At 39.0% G+C, this 27560-nt stretch overlaps 1 protein-coding gene and 1 pseudogene across 1 annotated transcript in view; one reads left to right on the forward strand and one right to left on the reverse strand.

Moving 5' to 3' along the window:
- Window positions 1–27560, forward strand: part of APOOL (apolipoprotein O like) — a 235977-nt gene that overhangs the window by 24400 nt on the left and 184017 nt on the right. The window lies entirely within an intron of this gene.
- On the reverse strand, window positions 11117–17817 carry LOC119522263 (annotated as a pseudogene).

Genomic DNA, 27560 nt, shown 5'->3' on the forward strand with positions numbered 1-27560 from the left:
GCTCCTTTTCAGTATTTGACAGTCTGATCAGAATATGTCTTGGAGTGGGTTTATTTGGATTTATTCTATTTGGAGTTTGCTGGGCATTTATGCTTTGTGTATTTATATTGTGTAGAAGGTTTGGGAAGTTTTCTCCAGCAATTTCTTTGAATACTCTTTCTAGAGTTTTACCCTTCTCTTCCCCTTCTGGGACACCAGTGAGTCTTAAGTTTGGGCGTTTTGTCTGTCATATCCCTGAGATTGATTTTTTTTGATTTTTTTCTCCATTCTTTCTTTTGTTCTTTCATTTTCCCTTCTGTGGTCATCGAGGACGCTGAGTTGTTGTTCACCTTCCTCTAATCTTGTATTGTGAGTATCCAGAGTCTTTTTAATTTGGCCAAGTTTCTTTTATTTCCATAAGGTCTTCTATTTTTTTATTTACTCTTGCAATTTTTTCTTTATGCTCTTCTAGGGTCTTCTTTATGTCCTTTATATCCTGTGTCATGCTCTTTTTCATGTCCTTTATGTCCTGTGCCATCCTCTCATTGTGTGATTTTATGTCTTTGATTAATTGCGCCAAGTACTGTGTCTCTTCTGATCTTTTGATTTGGGTGTTTGGGTTTGGGTTCTCCATGTCGTCTGGTTTTATCATATGCTTTAGGATTTTCTGTTGTTTTTGGCCTCTAGGCATTTGCTTTACTTGATAGGGTTCTTTCTGGATATAAAAAATTACCAATCTCTAAACTTTCTCTATCTAGCCAGCAGATGGCGTCCGCAAGTAACCTATTCCACTCAAGTCAGTTCTCCCTGACTTTGTCTTTGTGGTGTGTGGGGATCTGATTCTTGTGGGGTTCAATTGGTGCACTAAGTTTGGGTGTGTTGTTGGTGTTGTCTGCCTTGAATGTGGGGCGTGTGTCTGGGTGGTTAGGGAGGCAGGGCAGCTTTAATAATAAAACCTCCCAGGTGTTCCCAGAGATTTAAGGCTGTTACATGAGTCTAAGCATTCGTTTCAGTCTTGCCACAGATTGTCTCTCCTGCTGACCCACAAGTCCTAGGTATTGGTGTAGGGAACCTGGGTTTTCTGAGCAGGTCTGCTATCCCTGCCTTGCTCTTCCAGGACCTCTGCTGAGGGAAGGCTGTGCCATGTCACAAGTGCGCACCGGCCTCCAGGGAAGTCCTTGGCTGCAGGGCCATGCAGGGGCGTTCCCAGCCTGCTTTAAAGATAGTTGAATGGGGTGTGTTAATTTCCCCCTTTTCGCACAGCTCCACCTTCCCAGCTGCAGGACAGTTAGCTGCGGGTGCGCTAAAGGCGTCCACGGCTGATATTGTGGCATGTGCGCGGTGCTGCGGGAAAGACTCTCCTCACACTGGGTTTCTTGGCGCGGTTCTTGGCTTTGGGTCTGGCCCCGGGAGGGAGCGTCCCCAGGCTGCCAGGGAGATGTCTGCAAGGAGCGAAGTTTCTTTCTCCTTTTGGTTCCCCTCTGTCCCACTGTCCCTGAGACAGTCAGCAGTGGGTTTGGGGAGGGCTATCCTCCATGCCAGACACCGAGGCGTTGGCTACAGCCCGCTCCTGCAGTGCTTCACTGCGCAGTTCTCACTGCCGTATCTGCAGCCGCTCCTGGTTTTTTTTTTTTTTTTTTAAAGAGCTAGTCCATCTCCAAACCCCAACCCACGGTTTCCCCACACCGCAGCTTGGCCAGTGGACTTTCAGCCGGCTTACCCACTCATTTCAGAATGCAGACTCTCGGTTTCACCAAATGCATGCTCCTTGTGGATTTAGCAGACGTTGTCCGGCTGGTGTATCACTGGAAATGGTGTTCTGGGTCATTTTCTGGCTTTTATCTAGTATTTTTCACGGAGGTGTTTTTTTTTTTGCCCTGTCTCACCTAGCCGCCATCTTAGGTTTCCTATGGCTTTTTAATTTGGTCACTTGATTTCTCCATATCTTCTTGTTTCTTCATGCTCTTTATGATTTTTTGTTTTTGGCCTCTGGGCCTTTGCTTATCTTGATAAGGTTATTTTGGGATATGCAGGATTATTTGAACATTTTATCTGTAATTTGGCAGGGGTACATCTTGGTGGAGTGCACTTTCCTTGTTCTACAATAGATGGTGCTCTTGAGCCACTTATTACTTTCAGGCCAGCTCTCCTCCTACTTCACCTGTGCACTAGGTGGTGTCCAAACTGGGTGGAAATCCAATCAGTTCACTAGTTCTCTGTGTGCATTGGAGACTGCCACCCTGAGGCTTGGGTGCAGGCCCTGTGCAATTTGACAGGGAGTCTGCTCTAGGGTATAGTGGGTCCAGCAGTTCCTGGGGCTGCAAGTGGACCACTCTGGGGCTCCCGGGCTGCACACTCACCCCCTAGGTCAAGTGTGCCCCAGACCTTGTCTGCCATACCTCTGTGATTGGGGAAGGGCTCCTGGCATTTCCTTGGGGTGCTCTCACCTGTCCCCACCTCTTGCCCATGCACACTGCTGGCTTCCATGGAGGAAGAGTAAATGTGGTCACCACAAGTCCACTGAATACCAAGTTCCCTTATGTGAGCTCCTGGCCGCAGGTTTGTGAAGGATTATGTCTCAATCCAACTGCTGAAATGGGCGCATGGGGTGTGGAAAGCTGCTCCTTCCCCACTTGGCGTCCTGCTCCAGGTGCTAGTCCTCAGTGGTGGTCCCAGCGAGCACAGTCACCCTGTCCTTTCAGATACAGTCTCTCTGCCTCTCCATCCACATCCCCACTATGCATTGTAGAGTTCCCTCTCCAGCTGGTCACATCCTGGAGCTGCTGCTCTGTGTGCCCTCTGTAACTTCTCTAGACCCTTTCATTGAGGAGAAGTTTGCTCTGCTTCTCCTATTCTGCCATCTTTCCAGAAGCCGTGTCCGGCTTATTCTTCTTGATCTTTTCTACTTTTCTCTTCTAGATCAGAATAATTCATCCTTAATACATTGAATATTTTTCATACTTTATGTAGATTAAGGAAGATAATGTGTTGCTTTGGTTTAAAGGACCACACCTAGATATATATATTTTAACTCTTGAAAACCAAAATCAAGATGAATGAGGAAGTTGTGTCTTCCTTTTATAAAACAAATATAGTTGTATAAATTAACTTTATGATTGGTATTCTTCAATTATATAAATAAAATATATATCAGGAGTTTCTGCATAATCTTTGATGTAATTATCCTGGGTTGATTATATATCTATGAATATAGGATTTTATTAAAGAATGAGTAAACTTTTTATGGAAAGTAGGTTTATTCCCTCAATTATTTGATGATGAATTACTGTCGAAGTAATCCATATTTCTAAAATCCATATTGCTAAGTGAAAGAAGCCAATAAGAAAAAGCTACATACTGTATGGTTCCAATTTTAAGACATTCTGGAAAAGGCAAAACTATAAAGACAGTAAAAATATCAGTAGGTACTAGGAGTTCAGGAGGAGGGGTGGAGGGTTGAATAAGCCATTAAAATTGTTGCATATATCAAAATTTTTTTCTTTTTATAGCTATATATTTTTAAAATATAAATAGAATTCTTTGTTCCTAATTTCTATTCATTTTCCAAGATTTAGCCCCTGTCTTAATTTGCCAGGGCTTGTATCATAAATACCATGGGATGGTTGGGTTAAACAACAGGAATTTATTGCCTCACAGTTTTGGAGTCTAGAAATCATGCTTTCTCCCAAGTCTGTAGTGTTCTAAGTGATAGCTTGCCAGCAATCCTTGTTTCTTGGGTTGTAAATGCATCTCTGCCTCCATTATATGGTGATATGTCTCTTCTCCTCTGGCTTCTACTGATTGACTACATCAACTCTTATTGCATTAAGGTCCACCCTCATTCTATTTGGCCACACCCTAAATAATAACATATTCAAAGATCCTATTTATAAATCAGTTCACACCTATAGGACCTGGGGTTAAAACTTGAACATGTCTTTAGTGGGGGCATGATTCAATCCCCAACCACCCCAATGACCTCTTTTGGGAAGACATTCCTTATTAGCTCTACCTGTTCCTTCCAAGTCTAATTGAGATATCCTTCGTCTATACTTCCAGACTTCAATCATTTCCTTTTTAAAAACTATTTCTAAGTAATTAAAAGATTCACCAGAATTTGCAAAGAAAGTACAGAGAGGTCCCATGTATCCTTCACTCAGTTTCTCCATGTTACATAACTGTAGTACAATATCAAAACAAGGAACTGGACATTGGTAACAATGTGTATGTATGGTTCTATGCTACTTTACCACATGTGTAGATTCCTGTAACTACAACCAAAATCAGGATACAAAACTATTCAATCACCGCTAAGATCCTCCTCTTGCTACTCCTTTATAATCATACCCACTTTTACCCCCCACTATCACTAACATTTGGCACTTTGGAATAAAGTGACCTTTTGACACTGACTTTTTTCATCCAACTTAATGCCCTTGAGAGCCATTAAATTTGTTGCATGTATCAATATTTTTTTCTTTTTATTGCTATGGGTTTTAAAAACTGAATAATGTCATGTATCTACCATTAAAGTATCATACAGAGTAGCATTAACACTCTAAAATTCCCCTGTGCTTCACCTATTCAACCCTCCACCCCTTCTCCTGAACCCTAGTACCCACTGATCTTTTTACTGTCTCTATAGTTTTGCCTTTTCCAGAATTTCATATAATTGGAATCATAGAGTATGTAGCTTTCTCTTATTGGCTTCTTTCACTTAGTAATATGGATTTTAGGTTTCTCCATGTTCTTTTTTTAATTAGAGAAGTTGTATGTTTACAGAAAAATTATGCATAAAATACAGATGTCTCCTATTAACTCTTTACATTAGTATGGTACATTTGTTACAAATCATGAAATGATATTTTAATAGTACTGTTAACTACAGTGCATAATTTACAGTAAGGTTTCTGTGTTGTATAGTCCTATGTTTGTTTTTTGTTTTTATTCTAGTAACATATACAACCTAAAATTTTCCCTTCTAACCACATTCACGTGTAAAATTCAGTGCTGTTAAATATATTCACATGGTTGTGCTACCATCACTGCCATCTATTACCAAAATTTCTCCATGGTCCAAAACAGAAATGCTGTACCTTTGAAGCCTTAACTTCCTATTCCCTACAACCCCTCCTTCCCCTGGTAACCTATAGTATAGATTCTGACTCTATGAATTTACTTATTCTAATTGTTTCATATCAGTGAGATCATAAAATATTTGTCCTGTTCTGTGTGTCTTACTTCACTCAACATGATGTCTTCAAGGTTCATCCATGTTGGTATATGTGTTGACTGAGAAATAAGGTGAGCTGTAAGGCAAGAAAAACATTTACTTGGGGTGTTAGAATTGCAATTTGGGGTGCATAGATTCAGGAAGCAACCTAAATTATGTTTTAAGTTGGGACAGTCAGGCAAGGGATTGTAAAAGGAGACGGAGGAAGAAAAAAAGAAGTTTGTTAGGGCAAGCATTTTAGAAATGGGTTTTTTTTTTTTCAGAAAGGGAACGGTTTTGTTAGTTGCATAGATTTTGCTTTTAACAACTAATTTTGGCATTAGGGAGGTGGCATAAGGGCCTTCCTGTATGCACAGCTCTCTGACTCCATTTTACATCCTTTAGCCTAAGTTACTTCATTTCATTTTATTCCTTTCACATGTCCCCCTTTTGATCAAGACCTTTCTCTGAAAGCATTGCCGATGAATATTTGGTAATTGGCTCCTCAGTGCTAGGGAGGCTTATCCCTAGGAGTCATGTCCCACATAGCGGAGAAGGTACTGATTTTGTTTGCAGAGTTTGGCTTAGAGAGAGGCCACATTTGAGCAACTAGAGAGCTGGCAGGCAGGAACATTCTTAGGCATTAGTAAGTTTTATGGAATTATAAGTAGTTTACGGAAAAAGTAAAAGGGGATTTTTTTTTGCATTAAAAATTAAAACATCAGCAATATTTTAAATAAAATCCAGTCATTTTTTATAAATTCCATCAGTCATAAATAATTAGTTGTTGTTTTGCTTCATCTTGCATTAGTGATTTCATGAATCTATTAGGTTCCCACTAGATTTCTGGAAATCTTGCATCAGCTGCATGGTATGGGGTTTCAAAGTTTTTAAAGCAATGTTATTAGAAGTTAGTGTCTTAGGGTACTTGGTATAGTCCTTTCCAAAGATCTTTTAGACTATACTTTTTTGGTTGAAGATGAAGCATTTTGACTTGTAGTTAATTGCAAGTGTTTTTAGGAATACATCAGAAGAAAAATAAAAACTATTTGTGAATTATAAAAAACTTAAAACATAAAAGATAAATAATCACTGTGGTTAACTTATTACTGTTTTATAAAAGTGAAAGATTTAATGAGAGTTTATTATAAAATAATGCCATTGAGAAGGAAATTGGTTGTTTCTGTGGCATGTAATATTTTTAAGAATAATTGAAATTTGATAATATTATACTGTTGTCTAATATGAGATGGATCAGTATTATATTTTATAGACAGTGAGGACATTTGACAAATCTTTAATAATTATATGTACTTTCCAGAATATATTAACATTTTATTTACATAAATTTAACAAAAGGTTAGAAAAAATTTTAATTTGATAATATTTCTTATGCAATTTATAACATAAGTAAATTTATTTTAAAGACCTCTTTTTTTATAAGATGAAAGAGTAGATTCTTTGTGATTTTCTAGGGGTCCTCTGGAAAATCCCAAAATTAGTTTGAAATAAAAATGTTATTTAGTATTTGATTTGAGAAGGTAAAATGTTAAAAGTTGTCAAGAGGTTTGAACACTTGGTTAAATAGGATCACAGGTCCTTGTGAAACAGCATCTGCCTCTTTTCTTAAAACAAAAGATTTTAAAAGTAAATATAGGAGAAAGCATGGTGGTAAAAACAAAAGATTTTAAAAGTAAATATAGGAGAAAACATGGTAAAAACTTTTTTTTAAACAACTAAGAACATGTTAAAATTAACATAAAGTATAAGAAGTTAATCTGAAAAAATACATTCTCTGCTTTTTGCATTGATTATTCAGAAAAAAACCTTCATAATTTCTCAAGAACAGACTGACAATTCAAGAAAACCTTGTTTTAATAGAGAGAAAACCAAATTTTAGTTTTGCATCAGTATCATTTGATATTAAGGCTCTTAAAATTTTTATAGATAGACCCATTCAATTTTATTTAATGTTGACCACAAGAAATAAAATTCCTTTTTTCTGTGAAGCTTCTACCATTTCCTACGTGTATTAAGTTTTGTCCTACATTTTCTTTTTTTTTAATTCTGTAAAAATTAGTCATATTTTAGGACAAAATTACTTTCTTTTTCCTTATTAAAAATAAATCTGGTATACTTTACATACTTAAGTTACTAAAATGATTTTGGAAACTGTCTTCAAGCTGACATCTTACAAAACACAATTACTATTTAAGTAAAACTTGTTAGAATAATGACTCAGTTTGGTTAAATGCAAACATATACACATGCATACATTTTTGTACTTATAGATAATTCAAGACGTAGTTTATTTTAAATTAAAAATATTAAATTAGTGTATAAATAAAGGACTTACATCTTAAAATTCTTAGCCATAATTAAAAAAAAAAGCAGAAATATAGAAAGACAAAATACAGACATACGAAATTCACTAGTTTACGTAAAAGGTCTGACTTTCTGTCTGTTCCCCATGTTCCCATTTGCTAAAGCTGCCGTTTTACAAAATACCAAAAATAGATTGGCTTTTATAAAGGATTTATTACAGATTTACAGTTCCAAGGCCATAAAAGTGTCCAGACTAAGGCATCAACAGGATTACTGAAGGAAGGTCAATGGTATCCAGAACCCTTATGTCAGATGGGAAAGCACGTGGCTGGCATCTACTGCTCCTTTGCTTCTGGGTTCTGTATTCAGAATGGCTTTCTCCAAAATGTCTCTGGGCTTCTGTCTCTTAGCTTCCCTCTCTCAGTTTCTGTGCATCCTTGCTTGTTCTCCCAGTGTTTTTCTCTCTAAGCATCTGGGGGTCCTCTCTTAACTTCTCTGGGGCAAACTCTGGGCTTCCTCTCTTAGCTTAGCATCTCCAAATGTCCTTCTGTCTGCATCTCCCAGCATCTCCAGGTTCCTAGGTCTGTGTCGGCTCTTAGCTTCTGGGGGCAAATTCTGGATTACATAGCTTCTCTAAAATGTCTCTCTCAGCTTCTCTGAGCTCCTTTTTTCTGCGAGCTCTCTTAAAGGACTCCAGTGATCTAACTAAGACCCGGAATTGGCGGTGTTCCGGTTTGCTAATGCTGCCATTATGCAAAACACCAGAAATGGATTGGCTTTTTTTTTTTCTTATTGTATTCATTTTTATTTTTATATTTTATTTATATTAGGATGTACAATTTCTAAGGCTAATAACAGAATCTTTTTAGTATGTGTATTTAAAGCATAACAAAATAAAAGTATTTCACAAAAGAATTCCATATTACAGTACTATTGAAATATGAGGCATAGGATAATTATGCATTTATGGGTTATTAACATAATACATTCATTTTAAAGAATAAACATTTAATGTGAATAAGGTTAAAATAAATATCATGGTAAATGTTAACAGCAACACCTGAAGTATATGGATACAAGAAAGGTGTTTTGTAATAGATACTATGAAGAATGGTAAAGCATTCATGAAATGCCTGTAATATCTTAGTAAATTTACAATCATTGCATGCTGTTGAGCACTTTATTTATATAGGGATACTCTTCTACACCATCCCTGAACTTCAGCATACAAAACAGAGTTACCCCATATTTTTCTCTGGGTAATGGGTACCAATGTCTAAATAAGATTCAGAATCAGATGTACCTTTCATTTTACAGTTTCTAAAATCAATTCAAATATTTAACTTAATCAATACAAAGTTTACTTACTAACAGAAATATAGAGAGAACATTTTATAGGTGATTATAAAAATTAGAACTTATTTTCATAATTCTTTGAAATGTTCCCATTCAAAATTCTAATTTGGTTTTTACATAATGGTTTCTTCATAAAAAATATGAACACTTAGGCTACAAAAATTATATACTATCCCAAACAAAAAATTTCCACGTGTAGAAAATGACCAGGGATTTCCCTGATATAAATCTTTGCTTAAAGGTCACTGTGAAGGATTGAACTAATGAACTTTAGATCCATGTAATTTTTAAGATTGCAAGAAAAAAAGAGAGTATCTATTCCACATACAGAACATTTCATCTCAATCAATTTTTTACATTTAAATGACGAGGACATTAATAGTCAACAAAAAAATTTCCACTCATACTTCTGGAGCTAAATCTATGGAAGCCCATGGTAAAAACAATGCATTCAGTCATCATATAAAGGATGAACCAGGTTTCCTTTGCCTATCCCAAGAGAAAATTTCCCTTCAGAAACCATACGTAACTGATTAAATTTCAGAAAAAAAAGATGAATTGACACTGCCCTTTATACATTTTTAAAGTTTACACTCAGAAGTATTCAAATGATTGCAAGAAAGATGTATATATATATATATATAATCAAACCCAGCAGTTATATCAGCTAAGAGTAGGTGTTCTCTGAACAAGACATTCTCATGTTGACAGGATAATGGATCCCAAGGTTTTATGGTGGCATGGCATGGCATCCTTTAATAGTGACTACCTCACAGCCTTTTGACTCTACGATTCTGTGAGGAACTGATCATCACAAACATGAAGGCATTCAGGGAAAACACATCTCCACAACTGTATTTACTAAACTCGGTCCATTTCCTTGAACTAAGTGAAGCGTTACCATCTCTGTCATCTTCATGCATGAATACAGTACTTCACTTAAAAACTTCTCAACAGAAATGTTAATCTCATAAAAATTCTGGCTCTAGTAATGGCCAGTTTTCATTTCTTTAAACATATTCTTAAATTACAGCCTCATCAAATGAATTGAAACTGTTCAACATTCACAGGTACAGTGCAATACACATCCTTTCTTCCTCTCTAACAAGACAAAATACACTCATACAGGGTGGCCCAAATTTTAAAAATGTTTTAAAAAGTTTTCAATTCAGGAAAAGTATTGCTGTTCCAAATATTTTTTAGAGGGTATTATGTTCTCAGAAAATCTGAAACGTTAATGGATGAAATGCATGTACAATATAAATAAGAAAGCAACTTGAAGAAAATAAAAAATAATTCTGAAGGGGACCAATCAGTACTTCAATAAAACCTATGAATAAATACATATGCTTACACTATAGTGGTCAATTATGAGTGAGAATGTATTTAAATTTATAAAGAAATCAAAATATAGTACTGCAAAATTATTCAAAAGAATATTTTTCAAATGTGCAAGCAATAATGAAAACACAAAAAAGCCTCAGGCAATGTGCAACTTTAAAAATTACTATCACACCAGTCAAACAAATCCTTAACCACTTTTTAAATGGATTCATTTATATCATTTTAGTGCAAAGAGAACATTAGAGATATTAAAACAAAACAAAACAAAAACTCTTCAGTGTCTGACTCACATTTTACCCCCAAAGCTTTTCACATTTAACAGTTGCATTTTGAAGGTGTAAGCTAAGCATTTTAAATGTTCCTCAAATAATTTGTCTACATTTATCTAAAAAATTAAACTTGAAAACTACAGTGTTAAAAACTAAAACACATACTTCAAACTTTTAAAAATAAAATAATCAGAAAAGTTCACAATTGCAGCCATTTCAAATGTCATAAATGACAAAAAAGCAAATGAGTCACATATTCAGATACTCTTCCTTAGGTTGTGAGACTATGCTGATGTGTACCAAGCCACACATTCAGTATTTGGCACTGAGAGTCTATCTGAACACAGTTTTATCTGAAAGTCCAAATAATTGTAAAATCCTTTAGCCATTAAAAACCATCATGTTTCATTTATTCTCCTAACATGCAATTTGATTCTTCCGAAGTTATTTGGGGTTTGCAAGAAGGTGTCTTTAATTGATACAAAATTGAGCTTATATGAAAACTGGTTAAGGATTCAAAGCACATTAGCTCTGAAATATTAATCTTAACACCAGACAAAAATGGGAGGTATGATTTGCACAAAAGTACTTTAAATTATTTTGGTTATGTTCTTCCTGATCTTCCATGTGTTTAGCTGCTTGCAGTGCATGTGTGCATCCTCTTTGCTATGTCATAAACATAGGTGATGTCTGGTTGCTTCTCTGGATCGGGGTTGATGCACATATTAACTGTCATAGTTCCTCTGAATAGTGATTTGAAGGAGGAGGTGGGTAGTCACACTGTTCTATCTTCTTACACAGGGAGTGTAAATTCATTTTGTCACCATAGAAAGGACTCTGTAATGCGACCGTCTCATATAAGTAGACAGCCAAGAGATTAGATGTCAGATTTGAAGTTGTATCCATTTTCATGTATTCTCTCTGGAGACATGTAATAAGGTGTACCCACTAAAGAATGTGCAGCTGTGGTTTTAGAGCTGAAAAACCGGCCAAGCCCAAGATCTCAAAGTTTTACCATCCCAGTGGCTATGATAAACACAGCTGGTTTTATATCTCTATGCATGACTTCTCGAGAATGTGTATGTTCCAATGCACTGCAGAGCTGAACAAAGTACTTCCAAACTGTTCTTTCAGGAATTAAACTCTTTTGTTTCTTAAAATGCTTTATCATTCTGGATAGATCACAGTCGACCCGTTGGTCAACTTGGCAGCCATACACATCCTTGAAACCATACCTAATCTATGAGAAAAACCAATAACATTCATATTTTTGCCTAACAATACTCAACTGTCCTGCATACAATTGGTAACAGTACTAACTCCCCAGAATAGGTTTTGACTCCTTGGATAATTTTAATTCTTTAACTTGATATTCTGTAACTTAAGTACAATGATATGAAGCTAATACAACTAATGACATGATAATGGGTAAGATACGGAATAAAACAAAAGATATTTGTTTTATGTATATATACAAACATGCTCAAAACAAGGAAGAAATATTCATAGCCATTACAGTCCTCATTTGTGTAACTGGTCATGTGGTCATAACTTGTATTTATAACTACCTTCTTCCACTACGCATTCCATATTCCCTTTACCCTCAGCAAATATTTTAGTTGGCTGTGGTTCTTTACCTGATGGGGTGACCCAAACCTTCATCCCTGAAGTTTCTGGGCCACTGGTAGTCCTACCAGGACTGGGGTGTTGAAGTTTTCCTTTGACATTAATTGCAGGGCATGATAGTACTAAGAGATGCACAAGATGATCTCCTGTATTCCAGGAAAACTTTTCTTTACCTCCACTGTGTAGTTGCAGTCCTATTTCTTGTTGGTAGTCAGGATCAATCACCCCAGCCAGCACAGTAATCGCCTACCTTTCCTGTTGATTCAGAGGCACGAGAAGCACAAAGTGGCCAGGTGGCAGTCTTAACTTCCAGTTCAATGGAATCATTGTGTCTCCTGGTGGGAGCACTCCTCCTTTTAGAACGAAGACTTGTAGACCAGCAGAGCTTAAGGTTGCAGGGACAGAAAGCAAAAGTTTTCCTAGTGGATCACTAGGGATGATAATGATTGGTGCCACTCTGATTTCCACCCCTTGATTCCTGGACCCGTGAATCCTAGCTTTGGGAGAAACAGCACCATAGAGTAGATGATGATTCAGAGCAGACATAGCCTCCTGCAGAACATTACCCCAGCCCTGCAAGGTATTGCAACCTAGTTGGTGCCATAATTGAGTCCTCCACAGGCCATTCCACCATTCTATTAACCCAGCTGCCTCTGGATGATGGGGAACATGGTCAGACCAGAGAAATCCATGAGGATGTACCCATCCCTTCACTTCACTTGCTGTGAATGGGTTCCTTTATCAGAAGCAATGCTGTTGGGAATACCTTGTCGGTCGGTGGTTAAGGCATTGTGTTAGTCCACAGAGGGTAGTTTTGGCAGAAGCATTGCATGCAGGGAAGGCAAACCCATATCCATAGTATGTGTCTATTCCAGTTTGAAAAAATCGCTGCCCCTTCCATAATGGAAGTGGTCCAGTGTAATCAACCTGCCAACAGGTAGCAGGCTGTTCACCTTGGGGAATGGGGCCATATCAGGGATTGAGTGTGGGTCTCTGCTGCTGGTAGATTGGGCATTCAGCAGTAGCTGTGGCCAACTTGGCCTTGGTGAGTGGAAGTCCATGTTGCTGAGCCTATGCATAAGCTCCATCTCTACCACCATGACCACTTTGTTCAAGAGCCCAGTGGGACAGGATTTTCTTGGAAAGAGGCTGTCTGGTGTCCAGAGAATGGGTCATCTTATCCACTTGATTATTAAAACTTTACTTTGCTGAAAGCACTCTCTGTTGAACATTCACATGGGACACAGATATCTTCATGTTCTTTGCCCACTCAAAAAGGTCCGTCCACACACACTTCCCCAGACATCTTTGTCACCAATTTTCCATTCATGTACTTTCCAAGTCCTGGACCATCAAGCTAAACAATTTGCAACAGGGTATGAATCAGTATACAAATGTACCTCCAGCCAGTTCTCCTTCTAAGCAAAATTGACAATCAGGAGCACTGCTCGAAGTTCTGCCCACTGTGAGGATTTCCCCTCACCACTGTACTTCAAAGACATCTCAGAAAGGGGCTGCAGTGCTGCAGCTGTCCACTTTCTGGTGGTACCTGTGGAGAGCCGCTTCCCGGGTTGGGGCCTAGTGAACGAGCCGCGACCTGCTCTAGAGTTAGGGCCTGTTGGACACGCCGAGACCTGCTCTGGAGTAGCCCCCGCCCATCGAGTGAGCCAAGATGGCGCCTGCATCCCGTTTCCGCATATGACGCTTAGGGCGGCGGCTGCCTGCTAGCCTATTGTACACGCTTACGTAGTGCCTGCACATTGGTTGTAACTATCGTATATAAGAAAGTGCCCGTGCTAGCCTCGGGGAGACAGCCCACAGGGAGCCGTGCCTGACGGCCGCATAGAGGTTGTTCTCCCACGGGGTGTAAAGCCTCGTGTGGAATATGTAACAGAGAAAGTTTTCTTCCTGGCTCCAGTAAAAGGCTTGCGTTCACTGCCGCTGTGTGCCTCAAGTGTCAGTTTGTCTGTGTCTCTCCCTCTTTCCCTCTGTTCTCCTTGCCGGCCGAGGACGGGACGCGTGGGACCGAGCGAGAGGGCGCCGGACAAGTGGTGGCCCGTACGGGGACTCGAATACTCGACCAAGCTCTGACCAGCTGAGCTGGTGGTGGACAGCGGACTTCCTGCGCCCGGCCAGCGCGAGAAGGTGAGTGCTCCTTTTACGTGAGAGTCAGGGCCCGTGGATTCTCAGGCGGTCCCGGGGACTCGGAAGAGCTCTCCGAGTGGTTGAAAGTACAGTGCCGACTGCAAGCATGGGGCAGTCTGAAAGTTTATCTTTGTTAGCTACCTTTAAAAGCCCTCCTGAAACAGAGGGGTATTTCAGTTAGGAAAAGCTCCCTACAGAAGTTTCTTAATGATGTTGAAATTTTTGCCCCCTGGTTTCCCTCCTCCGGCAGCCTCGGTCTGCCTTCTTGGCTGAAGTTTGGTCACGATATAGATTGGGCGCGTCGGACTAACGTTTGTCTGAATCCACCTTTAGTCCCTATATGGGAGACCGTTCGCGCGATCCTTGAACTGGGGGTTGGCCGCGAGCCACCCGGGAGGCGAGAGTGTGTGCAGCGGTCCAGGCACTTAGAGGAAGAGAGAGCCGGCGAGAAAGGGTGGACTGGATGCAGATGGGAGCTCCCGCCTGGGCAATGTTTCCTTGACATTGAGAGCACACTGCTGGGGGCAGCCACGTTCTTGGAGTTGTGTTCCGTGTGTTGCTTGGGAAACTCTCCTTTCTTACGGTGGGCATTTCGATGCTGTTGACTGGAATGGATGCATTCATGTTGTGGTGCTGCTTTGAGGAAAGACTACATAATTTTATTCTCAGGGAAACATAGTTCATGATGACAACCATATAGAAGAGGTGCTGAGTATATAAATTATATAAACAAAAATTTGATCTGGACAAAGGAGCCACGTCTTTCAGTTTGCTGTTGAATTGTACTATTAAGAAAATTTCCTATACTAGTAAATAAAACAGTATTTGTCTGCTCATACTTTTGACTCCATGTAGGACTGGTCGGGTGCGGTAGTGAGAAGGGGGGAGGGAGTGGAGCAGGGAGATCGGTCTGTGGCTGACTGTGAACAATCGATTGGGATGACTCACTGCCTTCGGACTGTCTATTTGCATATGAGAAGGAAATGTCCTGATAAAGAGTTTGAGGTCTTGCTTTCCAGAGAGATGATTTAGAATTGTCTTTAAAACATAACATAAAACAAAACAAAAACCTCATTTTACTATCACAGTGCAAATCATTTCCATAACATGCACTGGAAAGTTTTTCCCTGATGGATTGTCTTTAGAGTTTAAAGGAATCTTATCATATAGCTGCATGCACTCTGTACTAAAATGGTGAACTCTTTTAATTTACAGATCTTTGTTTGCTGATAATTTTATTTTGCAGCGGCATAAAAATTTAAGATTGTGGATTAAAAGAAACTCTATAAGGTGGAAAAGGAAAAATTTGCTCTGAAATAATATTAATTTGATTTAGAAGCATTTAAAATCTTTAGGAGACATAACAATTCGAATCAGGGCTCTGGTTCAAATATGATTTTGATATAAAGCACATGGTGAGCTTTCTGTTTGAAAACAACCCTGTGTTGCTCCACCATTACTTAGGTTTTAAAGCTATAATTAAAGGCCTTAGCCATGCCCCAGATTTTACGCTGGCCATCTTGTAATTTCACAAGTATCCAAAATTAAGCTCCCCTTAATAATAACCTTTCCAGGGTAGAAGTCTCTCCCTGAGAAAAATGTTTTTCTTTTCTCTTCCAGCGCATCAATAACTCGTGCTATAACCCATCCGGAGACATCCAGTCCGCACACAACCGGAAGTGGAAAGCAGTCCTGCTTACAGGGTCCTATACCACAGTGAGGAAGACTTCTTCCTCCGCCTGGAAACAACTGCAGTTCCTGCCACTCTGCAAAAGCGAGAACCCATCACCGCCCTCACGATTGCCTCCCTCCTAGGTCTTGCAGGCGCTGGCACCGGGATTGCTGCATTAGCCAGTCAAAGTTCCGCCCTAACTCAACTCCGGGCTGCTGTCGACGAAGACATCCGTCACCTACAAGACGCTATTTCCCATCTTAAAAATTCTATTAATTCCCTCTCTGAGGTGGTGCTCCAAAACCGCCGAGGCCTCGATCTTCTGCTCCTCAAAGAGGGAGGCCTCTGTGCCGCCCTAGGGGAAGAGTGTTGTGTGTATGCCAATACCACAGGTCTTGCAGAGAACAGTCTAGAGAAGGTCCGGGAAGGACTGGAAAAACGTAAAAGAGATCGTGAGGCTGCCAGTTATTGGTCCAGTTTCTTCGCTCTCGTCCTCCCATATATCCTTCCCTTTCTTGGCCCCCTAATAATAATTATTCTAGCTCTTGCTTTAGGACCATACATCATTCGCAGAATCGTCCAACTTGTGAGGAAGCAGACCGGTGCTATCTTTTACCAGCAACTCGCCACCTCTGATGACCACTGCTCCGGAGGACCAGCCAATCCTCCGCGACCCCGTCGCCATCGGTCGGCTCGACGGCCACGAGGCTTTTCTCGGTCGCAAAAGCATCGCACCGACGCCGCGCTCCGGCTTCTCTGAACTGTTGGACTTTGAACCTCCCTCCGCCTGTGATTCCTTCACCTAGCCCGCAGCAGCTAAGCCATCGACAATCGACAAGACGCTTTGTCACTGCTGAGCCCCCGACTCGCTGAACTATCGTTGATTCCCTTTACTCCTCCCTCATATTGAACAGCAGGCTCTCGACTGATCGATCCCCTTCGGGGTGGGGCACTCTGGGGCAGGGTTCGCGGCAGAGTCCATAGCCATATCCCGGATTTAGCTGATAGTTCCAGCAGTCTCAAATTTTGTCTCAGGCGAGTCTCGTAGGCGGGAGCCCGGTGACGGCCGCACGGGGCTCTGGCCATTGCACAGAGACGCCTAGTGACGCCTTTGACGCTGGATGCCACTCTCCTGTCCCAACTATCACTACCCAGTTACAAGGCAAAGTCCGGTAGGGAGAGTCACGTCGTTTCCAGCTCACGGGCTCTCCGGTCTCTATATGAGGTAAGCATTCTGGTCGGTGCCAGAGGTTCTGCCGTGAAATGGCAGGGGCCTAGTCCAGACTCCCCAAAGCACCAAAACATGTAGTGGGTCACTCAAGCCCACGGGAGTACACTCATCAATGGAGACACTGGGTGAAATATATAAAAAAGGGGGAGATGTGGAGAGCCGCTTCCCGGGTTGGGGCCTAGTGAACGAGCCGCGACCTGCTCTAGAGTTAGGGCCTGTTGGACACGCCGAGACCTGCTCTGGAGTAGCCCCCGCCCATCGAGTGAGCCAAGATGGCGCCTGCATCCCGTTTCCGCATATGACGCTTAGGGCGGCGGCTGCCTGCTAGCCTATTGTACACGCTTACGTAGTGCCTGCACATTGGTTGTAACTATCGTATATAAGAAAGTGCCCGTGCTAGCCTCGGGGAGACAGCCCACAGGGAGCCGTGCCTGACGGCCGCATAGAGGTTGTTCTCCCACGGGGTGTAAAGCCTCGTGTGGAATATGTAACAGAGAAAGTTTTCTTCCTGGCTCCAGTAAAAGGCTTGCGTTCACTGCCGCTGTGTGCCTCAAGTGTCAGTTTGTCTGTGTCTCTCCCTCTTTCCCTCTGTTCTCCTTGCCGGCCGAGGACGGGACGCGTGGGACCGAGCGAGAGGGCGCCGGACAGGTACCTGCATATTGCGCAGATCTGTAAACCAGGCCTGAGCTTTCTCTTACTGTCAGTCACAAGATTTTCACAATCACATGGTCATACAATAAAAGATATATAGTTTACATGAATCAAGGCTACTGCATTACAGCTCAATAGTTTCAGGTATTTCCTTCTAGCTATTCTAATACAATAGAAACTAAAAAGGAATATCTATATAATGCATTGGAATAACCTCCGGAATGACCTCTCAATTCTATTTGAAATCTCTGAGCCACTGAAATATTTTGTTACATATCTTTTCCTCCTTTTGGTCAAGAAAGCATTCTCAATCCCACGATGCCAGGGCCAGGCTCATCCCTGGGAGTCATGGGACTAGATTTTTTTAAATGAAAAATCTAAAATATCGCATTTCCTTAAGGAAATTTAGAAATTAAAAGTGTTCCAATGAGCAAACACACAAAAATAAGACAATAAATAATTGGATTTCTACAAAGTAGGTAAGTATATAATATTAGCCGTCATGGACCAAATATTGAATATGGGTCAGCACAACCGAATGGCTTTTAATACTGAGCTGAAGCCAAAGAGTAAATTTTGAAATATGAATTAGAGGACATAATTCATGATGAAAAGCCATATATAAGTACCATGTACAGTTCAGAGAGGTTGGCAAGCATCCAAACGTTAAATGAACTATTTCAGAAAATGCAAGATGCCATAATATTTCCAAGGTAATATTTGAGGTTGAGTTAGGGGTGCCATATAATATCAGCTAATACCTACTGTTGATTCTAGTTGCCTAATTAGTAGCCTGCCTGTGGAATAAACTAGTTTTAGGAGATTTGCCATTTAAGCTGACCCTTTACAGGCTAAACCTTTGTCTCTTACCACATACCACATACATTTTAATTCATCTTGCATTTAAGCTCATTCTTTGACTTATTTTAGTGTTCATTTTTAGTTGAGTTGATCCACATTGTAGGCCGTTATTAATCAAGGTCATATTGAATATAAACTAGCTAATACAAATTCTTACTAAAGAAAAACTGTTGCTTTTATTTCACAAATATCCTTCATGTTAACCCAATAAACCATGCAAACTTTTAGAGCCATCATAATGTATCACATAAAATGTCTATTATTTTGGAAGGTTTTAAAATACTTATTATTTACCTCAGAGTAATGGGTGCCACTGAAATACTTTATACTGCCTCATTAAAACCTTTGAATACAGTAAAAAATGTGATTTGCTCACAACTAAATGCCAGAAGTTTGTAGACATGGCAACTGGAAAACATTATTCTTTACCACTTACTACTTTACTAGTTACCACTATGGGGGAAAAACTCAAGTCTCTTGATACTGAACAAAGCATAATGGGAATTTCCCAAGTTCTATCACATCTTTTTTGTGAGTAAAGTTATGACTAAGGCTGCCCATATGTGAAAACTAGTTACAAGAATTATTATTTATTAAAAAGAAGGAAAACATTGACTGTCCTGTAGGTGATCTTAGTTAACTGGTTTAATGGGATTTTAAGGCAGCTGTTTTTGAGCCATATTCACACTCACATTTCAAATATCCACATCTCTTTACTTTATGGAAGCTGTGTTCTATCATGTTGCCTGGCTGAGATTTTTTTTTTATTCAATTTTATTGAGATATAGTCACTTACCATACAATCATCCAAAGTGTACAGTTGTTCACAGTACTGTCATATAGTTGTGCATTCATCACCCCAATCTATTTTTTGAACATTTTCCTTGTACTAGAAAAAGTGAAAATAAGAATAAAAAATAAAAGTAAAGAACACCAAAAACACCCACCCTCCCACCCTGTTTTTCATTTAGTTTTTTGTCCCCATTATTCTACTCATCCATCCATATACTGGATAAAAGGAATGTGATCCATAAGGCTTTCACAATCACACTGTCCCTCTTATAAGCTATATTGCTATACAATCATCTTCAAGAGTCAAGGTTATTGGGTTGCAGTTTGATAGTTTCAGGTATTTATTTCTAGCTATTCCAATGCTTAAAACCTAAAAAGATTTATCTGTATAGTGCATAAGAATGCCCACCAGAGTGACCTCTTGACTCCATTTGGAATCTCTCAGGCACTGAAACTTTATTTTGTTTCATTGTGCATCCCCCTTTTGGTCAAGATGTTCTCAAACCCGCGATGTTGGGTCCAGATTCATCCCCTGGAGTCATATCCCATATTGTCAGGGAGATTTACACCCATGTATGGGGGAGGGCAGTGAGTTCACCTGCCAAGTTGACTTTGCTAGAGAGAGTGGGCCACATCTGAGCAACAAAGGTACTCGGGGAGACTCTTAGGCATAATTATAAGCAACTTTAGCCTCTCCTTTGCAGTGACGAGCTTCCTAAGGGCAAGTCCTGTGATAGAGGGCTCCGCACATCAAACTGCCGGTCCTCAGTGTTTGTGAGAACATCAGCAACAATCCAGGAGAGGAAGCCCAACACCTCTGCATTTTCCCCCAGCTCCTCAGGGAGACCCTGCATATATATTTTTATTCTCTGTCCAAATTGCTTTGGGATGTGTCACTATTTAACACTAACCTATGCAAACCTACCAGGTCTTACTTCCTATTAAAAGTTCTATATAATTATGACATTTGAATGAACTGTGTGAGTTAAACTGTTTAGGAAATATAGATCTTGCACCAACTAAACATCTCTTACCTTGGTCTCACATGGAGTTTGAAGTTTTAAAATGCAGTCAGTATTGTCCTTTGGCCCAATTTGTCCTAGTCCTAAGCCATCTGCTTCATTCATGTCTCTAGTTGAAGTCTACATTGTTTTTCTGCTTTTTTAACAGTTACTATATGTGCTAATACTGACATTCATACCTGCTGAGTACTAGCTCTGAGTTTCAGGTGTCACACAGATACCCAAAGTTCCAGGGATCAATCAGGTTATACACAAAGGGAGCAGCATCTCAGAATCTGGAGATAGCCATTACAATTCAGGAATAGATGTGACTGCTGTAAGAGCTTACAATCTAAGGACCATTACAATAAACATTCCCCTGAGAAGCTGTGCTCTAAGGTTCAATTCTGAGTTTACACATTGTAGTTAGTCCATCTTGGTGAGGCATTATAGTTGTTTGCCTTTGTTTCTGGCATAGTTCACTCAAAATACTGTCTACAGCTTCCACTTACCTTGCCTGTCTCACAGCTTCACTCCTTTTCGGTAGCTCAATATTTCATTGTATGCACACACCACAGTTCACCATTCTGTTCCTCAGTCTATGTACCCTTAGGCCACCTCCACCCATTGCAAATCATGTATACTCTTTCCATACAAACCAGTGTGCAAATGTCCATTCATGTCTCTTCTCTCAGATCCTCCAAATAAATGCTCCTAATGAGGTTGCAGGACCTTATGGCACCCACATGCTTAGCTTCCTGTGGAACCACCCCACTGTCCTCCAGAAAGGCTATACCATTCTGCCTCCTAACCAACAGTAAATACGTACATCTCTTTCCCCATGTTTTCTCCAGCACTTTTATCCCTGTTTGTTTTTCCATAGAATTTTGTAGAACTATATTCACATATCATATAATTATCCACAGTATACAATCAGTTGTTCATGGTATCATCATACAGTTGTGTATTTGTCACTACAATCAGCACTTAAACATTTTGATTACTACAAAAAAAGTTTTTTTTAATGGATAATAAAAAAATATTAAAAATAAAATGTCTTACAATGCAATGGAATAGTAGGGTCAGACAACACCACTACCAAGAATCCCATATCCCTCCCTTATATCCCCCTTTCATACTTATTTAGCTTTGGTATACTGCCTTTGTTACAGTTATTTATTTATTTATTTATTTTTAATTCAATTTTATTCAGATATATTTGCATACCATGCAGTCATACAAAGCGTACATTCAGTTCACAGTATCATTATATAGTTGTGCATTCATCACCAAAGTTAATTTTTGAACATTTTCATTATCACACACACAAAAATAATAAGAATAAAAATTAAAGTGAAAAAGAACAATTAAAGTAAAAAAGAACACTGAATGCCTTTTCTCTTTTTTTGCCCCCATTTTTCTACTCATCCATTCATACACTGGACAAAGGGGATTGTGGTCCATATGGCTTTCCCAATCACATTGTCACACCTCATAAGCTACATTTTTATACAATCATTTTCAAGATTCATGGGTTCTGGGTTGTAGTTTGATAGTTTAAGGTATTTACTGCTAACTACTCCAATTCACTAGAACCTAAAAAGGGTTGTCTATATTGTGCATAAGTGTGCCCACCAGAGTGACCTCTCAGCTCCTTTTGGAATCTCTCTGCCAATGAAGCTTATTTCATTTCCTTTCACATCCCCCTTTTGGTCAAGAAGATGTTCTCCATCTCACAAAGCTGGGTCTAGATTCCTCCCCAGGAGTCATATTTCACGTTGCCAGGGAGATTAACTCCCCTGGGTGTCAGATCCCACATAGGGGGGAGGGCAGTAATTTCACCTGCCAAGTTGGCTTAGCTAAAGAGAGAGGGCCACATCTGAGCAACAAAGAGGCATTCATGAGGAGACTCATGGGCACAGTTATAGGCAGGCCTAGCCTCTCCTTTGCAGCAACAGACTTCCCAAGGGCAAGTCCTGTGATAGAGGGCTCAGCCCATCAAACCACCAGTCCCCTTGTCTGTGAGCACATCAGAAACCATTGAGGTGGGGAAGTCCAACAATCCGGCATTCTCCACCAGCCACCTCAGGGGGGCTCTGCATATTTTTTTCATTGTTATTTTTTTAATTAACTTTTTTTTTTTAAATTAGCTATTAACTATATAAAAAAATAAAAAAAATACAATAAAAAAACATTTTAAATGAACCATTAACAAGGGAGTAAGAAAAAGACAACTAACCTAAAATAACTACTTTACGTCCAACATGTACTCTACCCCAAGAAAATAACCTAATATAGCAACATTTCTGTAAACTTGTTCCTACCATACCCACCAGAAATTTACAAACCATATAGTCATTCCTGGGCATTCCCAGAACATTAAATTTACCCTCGATAGCTTATCTGTTCTTATTGGGTTATCGTTCTGTCTTCATTAATTGCTCTCTATAGCTAGTTCCCCTACATTCTACATTATAAACCATTTATTTTACATTTTTCAATGTTCACATTAGTGGTTGCATATAATATTTCTCATTTTGTGCCTGGCTTATTTCACTCAGCATTATGTCTTCAAGGTTCATCCATGTTGTCATATGTTTCACGACAACGTTCCGTCTTATTACCACATAGTATTCCATCGTGTGTATATACCATATTTTATTTATCCACTCATCTGTTGAAAGACATTTGCATTGTTTCTATCTCTTGGCAATTGTGAATAATGCTGCTATGAACATTGGCGTTCAGATATCTGTTCATGTCACTACTTTCAGATTATCCGGGTATATACTGAGAAGAGCAATTCATGAATCAAAGGGTAACTATATCTAGTTTTCTAAGGAACTGCCAGACTGACTTCCAGAGTGGTGAACCATTATACAGTCCCACCAACAATGAATAATAGTTTCAGTTTCTCTACATCCTCTCCAGCATTTGTAGTTTCCTGTTTGTTTAATGGCAGCCATTCTAATTGGTGTGAGATGGTATCTCTTTGTGGTCTTAATTTGCATCTCTCTAATAGCTAGTGAAACTGAACATATCTTCATGTGTTTCTTGGCTATTTGTATTTCCTCTTCAGAGAACTGTCTTTTCATATCTTTTGCCCATTTTATAATTGTGCTGTCTGTACTATTGTCACTGAGTTGTAGGATTTCTTTATATATGCAAGATATCAGTCTTTTTTCAGATACATGGTTTCCAAAACTTCTTTCCCATTGAGGTGGCTGCCTCTTCACCTTTTGGACAAATTCCTTTGAAGTACAGAAACTTCTAAGCTTGAGGAGTTCCCATTTATCTATTTTTTCTTTTGTTACTTGTGTTTTGGGTGTAAGGTCTAGGAAGTGTCTGCCTAATAGAAGGTCTTGAAGATGTTTCCCTACATTATCTTCTGGGAGTTTTATGGTATTGTCTTATATATTGAGGTCTTTGATGCACTTTGAGTTAATTTTTGTGTAGGGTGTGAGGTAGGGGTCCTCTTTCATTCTTTTGGATATGGATATCCAACTCTCCCAGCCCGATTTGTTGAAAAGACTGTTATGTCCCAATACAGTGGGTTTGGGGGCCTTATAAAAGATCAGTCAGCCATAGATCTGGGGGTTTATGTCCGCATTCTCAATTTGACTCCATTGATCAATATGTCTATCTTCGTGCCAGTACCATGCTGTTTTGACTACTGTGACTTTATAATAAGCTTCAAAGTCAGGGAGTGTAAGTCCTCCCACTTGGTTTTTCTTTCTTAGAGGGTTTTTAGCAATTCAAGGCATCCTCCCTTTCCAAATAAATTTGATAACTAGCTTTTCCAAGTCTGCAAAGTAGGTTGTTGTAATTGTGATTGGGATTGCATTGAATCTGTAGATGAGTTTGGGTAGAATTGACATCTTAATGACATTTAGCCTTCCTATGAACATGGAATATTTTTCCATCTTTTAAGTTCCCTTTCTGTTTCTTTTGGAAGAGTTATGTAGTTTTCTTTGTATAGGTCTTTTACAATTTTGGTTAAGTTTATTCCTATATACTTGATTTTTTTAGTTGCTATTGAAAATGGTATCTTTTTCTTGAGTGTCTCTTCACTTTGCTCATTTCTAGCATATAGAAACAATACTGAATTACGTGCATTAATCTCGTATCCTGCTACTTTGCTAAATTCGTTTATTAGCTCTAATAGCTGTGATGTCGATTTCTCATGGTTTTCCAGATATAAGTTCATGTCATCTGCAAATAATGACAGTTTTACTTCTTCCTTTCCAATTTAGATGCCTTTTATTTCTTTGTCTTGCTGGATTGCCCTGGCGAGCACTTATTGCACAATGTTGAATAACAGTGGTGACAGCGGGCATCCTTGTCTCATTCCTGATCTTGGAAAGCTTTCAGTCTCTCACCATTTAGTACTATTCTAGTTGTGGATTTTTGATATATGCTCTTTATCATATTGAGGAAGTTTCCTTCAATTCCTACCTTTTGAAGTGTTTTTATCAAAAAGGGATGTTGGATTTTGTCGAATGCTTTTTCAGCATCTGTTGTGACGATCATTTGATTTTTCTCTTTTGATTTGTTAATGTATTGTAAGACATTGATTTTCTTATGTTGAACCATCCTTGCATGCCTGGAATGAACCCCACTTGGTCATGATGTATGATTTTTTAATGTGTCTTTGGATTTGATTTGCAAGTATTTTGTTGAGGATTTTTCATCTATATTCATTAGGGAGATTGGCCTGTAGTTTTCCTTTTTTGTAGCATCTTTGCCTGGTTTTGTTATTAGGTTGCTGTTACCTTCGTAAAATGTGTTAGGTAGTATTCCATTTTCTTTGATGTTTTGAAAGAGTTTAAGTAAGATTGGTGTCAGTTCTTTTTGGAAAGTTTGTTAGAATTGCCCTGTGAAGCCATCTGGCCCTGGGCATTTATTTGTGGGAAGTTTTTTGATTTCTGATTGGATCTCTTTGCTTGTGATCGGTTGGTTGAGGTCTTCTATTTCTTCTCTGGTCAGTCTGGGTTTTTCATATGTATCCAGGAAATTGTCCATTTCCTCTACATTATCTAGTTTGTTGGCATACAGTTGTTTATAGTATCCCCTGATAATTTTTTTTTTTAATTTCTTCGGTATCCACAGTAATGTCACCTTTCTCATTCCTTATTTTGTTTATATGGTTCTTCTCTCTTTTTGATTTTTTCAGTCTAGCTAGGGGCTTGTCAATCTTGTTGATCTTTTCAAAGAACCAACTTTTGGTGTTATTTATGCTCTCTATTGTTTTTTTGTTCTCTATGTCATTCATTTCTGCTTTAATCCTTGTTATTTCTTTTCTAATTGGTTTAGGATTGGTTTGCTGTTCATTTTCCAGCTTCTTCAGTTGCTGCATTAGTTCTTGTATTTTAGCACTTTCTTACTTTTTGATGTATGCCTTTAGTGCTTTAAATTTCCCCCTCAGTACCACTTTTGGTGCATCCCGTAGATTTTGATATATCGTGTTCTCGTTTTTATTTGTTTCTATATATTTAGCAATTTTTCTTGCTATTTCTTCTTTAACCCACTGACTGTTTAGGAGTGTGTTGCTTAACATCCAGGTGTTTCTAAATTATCTAATTCTCTGATGGTTATTGACTTCTAAGTGTATTCCATTGTGGTCAGAGAATGTGCTTTGAATAATTTAAATTTTTTAAAAATTTATTGAGGCTTGTTTTATATCCCAGCATATGATCTCTTCTGGAGAAAGTTCCATGAGCACTAGAGAAGAATGTGTATCCTGGTGATTTGAGATGTAATGTTCTATATATGTCTGTTAAATCAAATTCATTTGTCAGATTGTTTAGGTTTTTAATTTCCTTGTTGGTCTTCTGTCTGTTTGATCTATCTATAGGAGAGAGTGATGTGTTGAAGTCTCCCACAATTATTGTGGAAACATCAATTGCTTCCTTTAGTTTTGCCAGTGTTTATCTCATGCATTTTGCGGCCCCTTGATTGGGTGCATAAACATTTATGATTGTTATTTCTTCTTGTTGAATTACCCCTTTTATTAGTATGTAGGGGCATTTTTTGTCTCTCATAACATCCTTGCATTTAAAGTCTGTTTTATCTGAGATTAATATTGCCACTTCTGCTTTCTTTTGGCTGTAGCATGCATGAAATATTTTTTCCTTCCTTCCACTTTCAATTTCTTTGTGTCCCTGTGTCTAAGATGAGTCTCTTATATGCAGCATATTGATGGTTCTTTTTTTTTTTATCCATTCTGCCAATGTATATCTTTTAATGGGGGAGTTTAATGCATTTATACATTCAACGTTATTATTGTGAAGGCATTTCTTGAATCAGCCATCCTATCCTTTGGTTCATGTTCTTCAGATATATTTTTCCCTCTCTCTCTTAATGTCCTTTAATGTACCAATACTAAATCTCTTTAGTACTGAACCTTTCTCCATCTCTCTCTCTCCTTTCTTTGTTTCTCTATACATAGGGCTCTATTTAGTATCTCAAGTAGGGCAGGTCTCTGGTTAGCAAATTCTCTCAGCATTTGTTTGTCTGTGAAAAATTTAATCTCTCCCTTATATTTGAAGCAGAGCTTTGCTGGATAAAGTATTCTTGATTGGCAATTTTTCTCTCTCAATTTTAAATATGTCATGCCACTGCCTTCTCGCCTCCGTGGTGGCTGCTGAGTAGTCACTACTTAGTCTTATGCTGTTTCCTTTGTAGGTGGTGATTTGTTTTTTTCTTGATGGTTTCAGAACTTGCTCCTTCTCTTCAGTATTTAACAATCTGATCAGAATATTTCTTGGAGTGGGTTTATTTGGATTTATTCTATTTGTAGTTCTTTGGGCATTTATGGTTTGTGTATTTATGTTGTTTAGAAGGCTTGGGAAGTTTTACCCAAGAATTTCTTTGAATACCCTTCCTAGACCTTTACTCTTCTATTCCCCTTCTGGAACACCAATGACTCTTATATTTGGATATTTTATGTTATTTATCATCCCTGAGGTCCATTTTGATTTTTTCCCCATTCTTTCTTTTCTTCTTTCATTTTCCATTCTGTCATCCTTGAGGTCACTGATTCGCTGTTCAGCTTCTTCTAGTCTTGTACTATGAGTATCTAGAATGTTTTTTAATT

Source organism: Choloepus didactylus, chromosome X (assembly GCF_015220235.1).
Source record: "Choloepus didactylus isolate mChoDid1 chromosome X, mChoDid1.pri, whole genome shotgun sequence".
Lineage (NCBI taxonomy): Eukaryota > Metazoa > Chordata > Mammalia > Pilosa > Megalonychidae > Choloepus > Choloepus didactylus.